The sequence below is a fragment of the Mesoplodon bidens genome (genome assembly GCF_964165515.1).
Source record: "Mesoplodon bidens genome assembly, chromosome: 14".
Lineage (NCBI taxonomy): Eukaryota > Metazoa > Chordata > Mammalia > Artiodactyla > Ziphiidae > Mesoplodon > Mesoplodon bidens.
The window spans coordinates 59,358,705-59,367,533 of NC_138170.1; the positions used below are offsets into that span (position 1 = coordinate 59,358,705).

General features: G+C 43.9%; 1 long non-coding RNA gene across 1 annotated transcript; it reads left to right on the forward strand.

Moving 5' to 3' along the window:
• The first annotated feature begins 989 nt into the window (after positions 1 to 989).
• On the forward strand, positions 990 to 7,099 carry LOC308627483. The gene is made up of 3 exons (XR_014017408.1): positions 990 to 1,075; positions 5,732 to 5,857; positions 6,568 to 7,099. It is a non-coding gene; the product is annotated as an uncharacterized lncRNA (long non-coding RNA).
• The last annotated feature ends 1,730 nt before the right edge of the window (positions 7,100 to 8,829 follow it).

The window sequence follows — 8,829 nt, forward strand, 5'->3', positions numbered from 1 at the left end:
CTTTGCGCTTTGCCCTTCCCTCAACTCTTCCCCAAATGAATCACCTCCATGAGGTGTCTCGCTATTGAAAACTGCAACCTCACACCTACCCAGAGCCATCCTCTCCCCCTCCCCCTCTTGTCCTTTTTAAATTTTCTACATCACACTCATCATCTAACATACTAGACATTTAACTGACTGAATGATCGATTCTGTCTCTCTTACACTCACACACACACACACACGATTGTAAGCTCCACAGTGGCTTGCATTTTTTAAAAAAGAACACTTTACTGAGATATAATTGACGTGTACAATGGCTTACATTTTAGCTCATTGCTATATCTCCAGTACCTAGAGCTGTGCCTGACACATAACAGGTTTATAATACTTGCTAAATGAATTACTTGAGATGAGCAGTATACTTCCAAATTATGGGTAATAAGTTGGGAGAAGTGAGTAACTACCCAAGTGTCTGATAACAATATGCATATCCAGTGTGTACTTACAGGTCTTCTTGATTGAACATCTCTGTGATTGGCAGCTAGACACATTGTTCTAGATTGCATGTGGCTGACCTGTCCAGTCACTGGTCCCTGTGAACTCTAAGGGAGAGGTTGCATTCATACCAAGTCTCTGAGAACACTACTCCTTGAGTCACCGTGGGTCTAGGGTAATTCATTTGGGCCACTGTAGAAGGCTAGGTGGATAAGCTAAGTCCAGCTCATCTGGGAACTCTGTAGCTGGGGGAGCCAAATCCTGTTGGCTCCCCAGGGATCCTCATATCTGGCACAGACCAGGGACTCCGGATCCAGGGTTACTTGAGGTTGAATCCACCAGGGTGTGAGTAGCTCCTCCTCTATGTCTCTCCAACACTGGAGGCAGCCAAGAATGTGGTGTGAGCCTTGCGTGATACTGGGAGTATGTGTGGGTTTGGTTTGCACGCAGATTTGATTTCCTCATCTGGGCCATTTTCACACAGCCTAGAAACACCACCAGTATATTGACTCTGAATGAAGACTAAGCAGCCGAGATTCGGTACAATGTGTTCTGGAAGAGCTGGTGCCTCTAGCCTGTGAGTTCTCAGGAGTGAGAGGTGGGTGTGAATTGGATGGGATGCGGGTATTAAACAGGATTTCAAGTTTATTTATCACACAAAGTGTAGCTCTTTGTTTTCATGTATTTGTCATGATCATGATCTCCTGCAGAACAGGGACTGGGCCTGGCTTATTTTTCCTTCCTCGGCACCTGGTCCTGTGTCTGGCACATGGCACAGCTCAGTAAATCTGCTGCACCACACTTAACTGCACACAGCTCTCGGAAGGAATCCTCTTCCCCTTTTGAAATTAAGAATAATAACCATGTGCATATTCTTTGTGCTTATCATTTCAAAATTGGTTACAACAAACAAGGATTGATTTTTCACTAAGGAAGAAAAAAGTCGTTGTTTTTGCCTCTTTCTTTGACAGCATAGTTCAGCCTGTGTTTCTCTCCGGCGCAGCAAATGTCATCAGACAATTGAAGTTTTTTGTAGCATAAGGAAGTATGTGGTGTGGTAGAAATGAATTACAGAGGCAAAATATTAAAAGTACAATTTCATGATAGTCATCTTAACTGAGTTTTAAAGTACTGCTTCTGAAGCAAGAAACTATTCTGAGAGCCACTCTCAGGGAAGAAAGCACAACGGCTAGGAGTCAGCCTGTGGCATTAGCCAATGTGGTTCGAAACCCTGGCCCTGATGCTTTCGAGCTGTGTGATCCTCAAAAAGTTACTTAACCTCCCCGAGCCTCAGCGTCTTCATCCCAGAAGTGGAGATTAAAAACGGTGCCCAGGGCTTCCCTGGTGGCGCAGTGGTTGAGAGTCTGCCTGCCAATGCGCAGGGGACACGGGTTCATGCCCCGGTCTGGGAAGATCCCACATGCCGCAGAGCGGCTGGGCCCGTGAGCCATGGCCGCTGAGCCTGCGCGTCCGGAGCCTGTGCTCCACAACGGGAGAGGCCACAACAGTGAGAGGCCCACGTACCGCAAAAAAAAGAAAAAAAAAAAAGAAAAAAGTGGTGCCCACTGTGGCGGGTTGTTAAGGAAAGTAAATAAAATAATGACTGTAAAGGGCTTACTTAACACAGTAGAGTAGGTGCTTAATAAGTGACAGTTACTAGTGGCATTATTGTTGTTAGCCGGACCCTCACACATTTAACCTTAGTCTTCTCCTTAGGTCTAGCTCCTATTCAATCTCACAGGATGATGGCCCTTTTTTATTTCTTGGTGATGGTCTTTTTTTTTTTTATTATTATTATTTTTGTGGTACGCAGGCCTCTCACTGTTCCAGCCTCTCCCGTTGCGGAGCACAGGCTCTAGACGCGCAGGCTCAGTGGCCATGGCTCACGGGCCCAGCCGCTCTGCGGCATGTGGGATTTTCCCAGACCGGGGCACGAACCCGTGTCCCCTGCATCGGCAGGTGGACTCTCAACCACTGTGCCACCAGGGAAGCCCCGGTGATGGTCTTTTTTGATGCCAGATGCAAGTTCTCTTCTCCAAGTGCACTGACTTTGTTGCCCTCCCAGCTTCCTTGATCCAGTGGAAATTCTGACCAACGTTACATTTTCTCTCCTGCCAAGGGTATGTTTTACTTTCTCTCTTCAATGCGCTGAGAAACTTCTCTCCTTCTTTCTTTCCACCTTCTACTCAACTAGACTTAACTTGTTAGCTCTTTGCTTTTCCACAAGCTTCTCTTTCCTTCTTCTCCTTCTTTCTTCTTCTTCTTCCTCTTCTTCCGCTTCTCCTTCTTTTTCTTCTCTCTCTCTCTCCCTCTATCTGTCTCTTTAACTAATAGACTCTATTGGAGAGGATGTTTTAGGTTTACAGAAAAATTGGAGAAAAGTACAGAGTTCCCACATACCTGCCTCCCCGGTTTTCCCTATTACTAAGTTTTTGCATACATTTGTTCCTACAGATAAACCCATACTGATACACAGTTTAAAGCAGACCTCACTCCTGGAGGTGTACATTCTTCCCTCACCTCTCTTTTACCTGTTCTTTCCACAGATCTCTCTAATTCCTGACCTAGTCCCTCTTGCACTTGAAGGCCCTGCCCTGCTCCATCATTTGCCAAAACTACGTCAAGTCCCTAATGCCTTTGCCTGATCCCCTCTGCTTCACAGTACAGTCGCTGTTTTCCAAGCAATGTCTTTCTACATTTTAAAATAGTTAGGTGGCCATGGCAAGTATATTTAACACAAGCCTTCCTTGTCCCAGCTGATACTCTCTCCCCTCTCAGAGGGAATCTTCCCTCTGCAGACCCACCCACGGATTCCCAGTCCACCAGCCTACACTTCTTGTTGCCCAAGTCCAGGGAAGAAACCATCAAGGGAGAGTGAAAGACACTGCTTTCCTCACTCCGCCCTAAGATGTGGGGTCCCTGACCACTTACCACCAGTCCTGTCCTCAGCAGACCAGAAAAAACAGAAAATGAAATGAATACCTAGAGCCTCTGGCCCCCACCTTCCTTCCTTCCCAGAGCCCCTTAATTAGCATAACTAATTAGTTTATGAGAGAACAGGTGTTAAACTCCCTGGGCTTGAAAGGAAAGGCCCATAGTATAAGGTGCCAGTGGTGGTGCTATCACCAGAAGCTGACCTCCCATTCTTCTCAATTTCTCTGCCATACCTGGTTATTAACACTCCAGGAGTCCACCCTCAGGCTCAGAGATGTCCTCCTAGCAACAGCCCTATTGGCAACACTTAACTCGGGTTTGTCACCAACACCAACAAAACCAGAAACTCAATACCTACTGGAGTCATAATAAGAAGCTGATATTTGGAGAATGCATATTGCTTTATTAAAGACTTTCACATCCAATTTACTGACTGAGTTTCAGACCAATGGCACATTTAGGCTGCATCAATATAAATCAGTTTGACTGAATTCAGAGAAATATGTGTGCGTATAATTCAATCAGATACCTGCATTTTCTTAATTCCCATGACACCGGTGATGGATCTTTCACTCTTTAATCAGTTGGGGTTTTTTTATTATTATTATTTTATTTATTTATTTGTGGCTGTGTTGGGTCTTTGTTGCTGCACGCGGGCTTTCTCTAGTTGTGGCGAGCAGGGGCTACTCTTCGTTGCAGTGTGCGTGCTTCTCACTGCAGTGGCTTCTTTTGTTGCAGGGCACGGGCTCTAGGCTCACGGGCTTCAGTAGTTGTGGCACGCGGGCTCAGTAGTTGTGGCTCGCGGGCTTAGTTGCTCCGCAGCATGTGGGATCTTCCCGGACCAGGGCTCGAACCCATGTCTCCTGCATTGGCAGGTGAATTCTTAACCACTGCACCACCAAGGAAGCCCTATCAGTTTTTTTGACAAGTGTACTTATAGATTAAGCTCCCATTTTGTTTTTCCGTTTTATAGGAGCTAGGTTAGAAAAAAAGAAATCTTTTGGCGCAATTTTTAAAATGGTATTTTCAAATCACAGAGGGGATTTGCCATTTCCTCACAAACTAAAATGTCTTTAGGATGCGTGTTCAACTGCATTCTCACCCCCATCGTGCACTGCACAGAACTTACAAGCCCCGGTGGAGAGTTTGGGGCCAATTTTATCTTTAAATAAGCTCTGGAATGCCCCAGGCAGGATCGTTAACTTGTCTCCACTACAGACTAAATGTCCAAATAGCCACCTCCCTTCTGTGGGCTCCCACTGGGCTCTGGGTGTGCTCCATAGTCCACCCCCTGGCATGAGGAGACAATTGGGCCATTATATTGGTACCAAGAACAAGCAGCCAGCTCAGTTCAGCTCTGTACACAGGGATGCCAAAAAAAAAAAAAAAAGGCACCATACATAGAGCACTGGGACAATTTGTCTTAAGAGTGTTTAAGACACACAAGCAAGCCCCAGAAGGTTATAAATGGTCAGCTTTGTACAATTACCACACAAGTCTGAAGAGTATTCTATGTGGATTCTGCTTAGAAACCCTGTAGTGGGTCACACCACGTAGGTGGCCATGACAAGAGTCTACTCTTTTCATCCAAGAAAACCCGGGAGATGACTTCCCTGGTGGTGCAGTGGTTGAGAATCTGCCTGCTAATTCAGGGGACACGGGTTCGAGCCCTGGTCTGGGAAGATCCCACATACCGCGGAGAACTAGGCCCGTGAGCCACAACTACTGAGCCTGTGCGTCTGGAGCCTGAGCTCTGCAACAAGAGAGGCCGTGATAGTGAGAGGCCCGTGCACTGCGATGAAGAGTGGCCCCAGCTTACCACAACTAGAGAAAGCCCTTGCACAGAAACGAAGACCCAACACAGCAAAAATAGTAAACTCCTACCCCCAACATCTAAAAAAAAAAAAGAAATAAAAAAAGAAAACCCGGGAGATTAAAGACCCCCCCATACCCTTCTCCACTTTGTGCTTTTAAAGATTTGTGTCATTGTCTTACTCAAAAAGTCAGTTTGAAATTTCCATTTTTTCCCAAAAACAAAATGTTAGAATTAACAAGTCTTAAAACTTCCAAAAGTTCTTGTCCAAATCTCTAATTTTCAGAAAAGAAACTGGCAGCCAGAATTGTTCATACACCAGTTGAGCCAGCCCTATTCTAATTCTAGCTTTACTACCAACTCACAGTCCAATGTTTTTTTGGGTTACAAAGGTCAGCAAAACTGTTGACTGTAACTGAAATACATACCTGTGTGCCTACAAGCCTATTAGGGAAAAAAAAAAAAAAGGAAGATTTAAAGTCTGGTTTTCTCATTCCTAATTTATAGATAGAAACACTGGAGGCTCCCCTTCATTGCCCCAGAACCCACTTCTCTCCATCAGAGAGCACCCATTCATCCACAATTCCTGAGGATTTCAACTAACTGGCCTGCCCCTCATCCTCTCCTGGAAAGGTAAACGTGCCACCTCTCCCTGCAGGTCAGCACTGTATGTTGCAGAAGAGACTCCTGAGACAGTATCATAACCCACCCTAGGAGGAGGCATCCACGGCTCTACCAAACTTTGAATTTCTGGATCACTGTCAGAGTGAAGTCTCCATGCAAAGGCAGCTACTGATGACGACAAAGATGGGGTGGGATGGGAATAAGCGTAAAGGTTGCCTGAGTGACAGCTGTGAGCCTCTCTCTTGAAGACAAGCAGCTAAGGGATAGAAGACTAGACAGAGTAAAACAAATTCATACAAACACAGGAATAAGATTATAAGATCATTCAGTGCTGTGTGTCCAGTACTGCCATGGACAAAACAAAAGCAAGGGTGGTAGAAAGGAACCCAAAGCACCTGCCCCTTCCAGGAAGGGATTGCTGCCACCCACTGTTGACCAGGCAGTTCCAAAGCCAGGATGACTCAAACAGGGTTACACTTTTTTGTTCAAGCTGCCCCATCTACCCCAGCTTGCTCTACCCAGCACCCAAAATGAAGGCAATCTCCAATCAGTCCATGACCCAAGCTAGGGTCAAGGTGGCCGTAGCCCACAAGGACCTGGTGATAGGAGGGTCTGCCACCTAGCAGCCTTCTACTTTCCCTCTGTGTTAAGATCCCCTCCTTGTGTCCCCACCAAAAAGCCACACCTCTTCCTCTTTCTTCCCTCATGGCCCTTTTCAGATGCTGATCCTACAAAACAAAGAATGGAAAAACTCTGGACCAGAAGAATGAACACCAAGTCTAAGCATCTCCTTGAGCCAGCTGGGACCCAGGACAAGTCCCTTAACTGGTCTGACCTCTGTCTGATGGATCCTCATTTGTCAAGTTGGGATAATAACCAGTAAGCATAGTTTATAGTTCAACCCTTTTATACTTAAGGGGTCGGAGCTCTGGGCTCAGAGACCTTGAGTTTAAATTACAGCTCAGCTGCTTACTAGGTGGGTAACTGGGCATAAGTTCCTTGACTTCTCTATGCTTCTGTTTCCTCATCTGCAAAATGGGGATAACAACACTGTTGTGTCAATGAACTGAGACAATGTACATGGGAACTAAATTTAATAAAGTACATAAATTTTTTATCGTGAAGCAAAGTAAAAACACAATAAATGTTAACCATTTGCATTGCCATCATCACCATCCTCTGGTGAAACAGTAAATGGCAAAACAGTATTCATGTCTCCCTGAAAGGAATCAAGTGCTACACTTATTATTATCCTTATCATAGGGAGTCTGTTTTGCCATTTCCTTCCGTCTATTTCACTAGGTCAAATGAAGGGCAAAACCACTCTTTTTTCACTTTGGGGAGATAATGGGATCTGAGAAATGGATATTTTGCCCTCAGTTTTCAATGGATTTAGAACAAAAGGAACCTGCAAAACTCAGATAAACCTGGAACAAAAAAATCATCTAGCTCTGCTCTCTCTAACTTCCTTGAGTCTTGTGCATCTCCTAGTGGTGATCTCCCAGAATAACTCAGAAAACTCATCCTTCACACAGAGTAAAGGAGAAACCAGAGGAGTCATTCAGATGTCTAGGGTAGTCTTGAGCAACACATCAAGACACTTCACTGGGTTTTTTTGTTTGGTTGGTTCGTTACTTAGGGGATTTTCTCCAGATTTATTGAGATATAAGTGACATACTGTGTCAGTTTAAGGTGTACAGTGTGACAACTTGATACATGTATAGATTGCATAACATTTACCACAGTAACACATACTTCACCTCACATAATTACCATTTTGTTGTTATTGTTATGGTGAGAACATGAAAGCTCTACTCTCATAGTAGCTTTCAGGTATACAATACAGTATTGTTAACTAGAGCACCACGCTATACATTAGATTCCTGGAACTTATTCATCTTATAATCAAAAGTTTGTACATTTTGATCAGCGTCTCCCCTTTTCCCCTACTCCTCAGCCCCTGACAACCACCATTCCACTCTCTGTTTCTATGAGTCCAATATTTTTAGGTTCCAAACATAAGTGAGATCGTATAGTTATCTTTCTCTTTCTAACTTATTTCACTTAGCATAATGCCCTCAAGGTCCATCTATGTTGTCACCAATGGCAGGATTTCCTTTTTTATGGCTGAATAATATTCCTCTGTGTGTGTGTGTGTGTGTGTGTGTGTGTGTATCTTACATCTTTTTCTATCATCCATTGTTGGACACTTAGGTTGTTTCCAAGTCTTGGCTATTGTAAATAATATTGCAATGTCAAGGAGCATATTCTCTACGTTTTTTTCCTAGGAGTTTTATGGTCTCAGGTCTTATGTTCAAGTCTTTAATTCATTTTCAGTTGAAATTTGTGTATGGTGTATCATAGGGGTACAGTTTCATTCTTTTGCATGAGAATATCCAGTTTTCCCAACACCATTTATTGAAGAGACTATTCTTTCCCTGATGAGTGAATACTCCCTAGTCAATGTTAGTAAACCATATATGTATGGGTTTATTTCTGGACTCTCAATTGTGTTCCATTGGTCTACATGTCTATTTCTATGCCAGTACCTTACTGTTCTGATTACTGTAGTTTTGTAGTATAGTTTGAAATCAGGAATTGTGATGTCTCCAGCTTTGTTCTTCTTTCCCAGGATTGCTTTGGCTATTTGGTGTCTTCTGTGGTTCCATATGAATTTCAGTATTCTTTTTCCTATTTCTATAAATAATGCCATTGGAATTTTGATAAGGATTGCATTGAATCTATGGATGGTTTGGGATAGTATAGACAGTTTAAGAATACTAACTCTTCTAATCCTATGAACATGGGATATCTTTCCATTTATTTGTGTCTTCTTCAATTTCTTTCACCAATCCAAGACACTTCCCTGTTAAAGGGACAGATAGTAAGTATAGCTTCCTATAAAGAGGTATCAAGGAAATTGAGGGCCACTGAAATCTCACCTCCGGCCTTCTGAGTACAAGAGCCACAAGACACAGTGT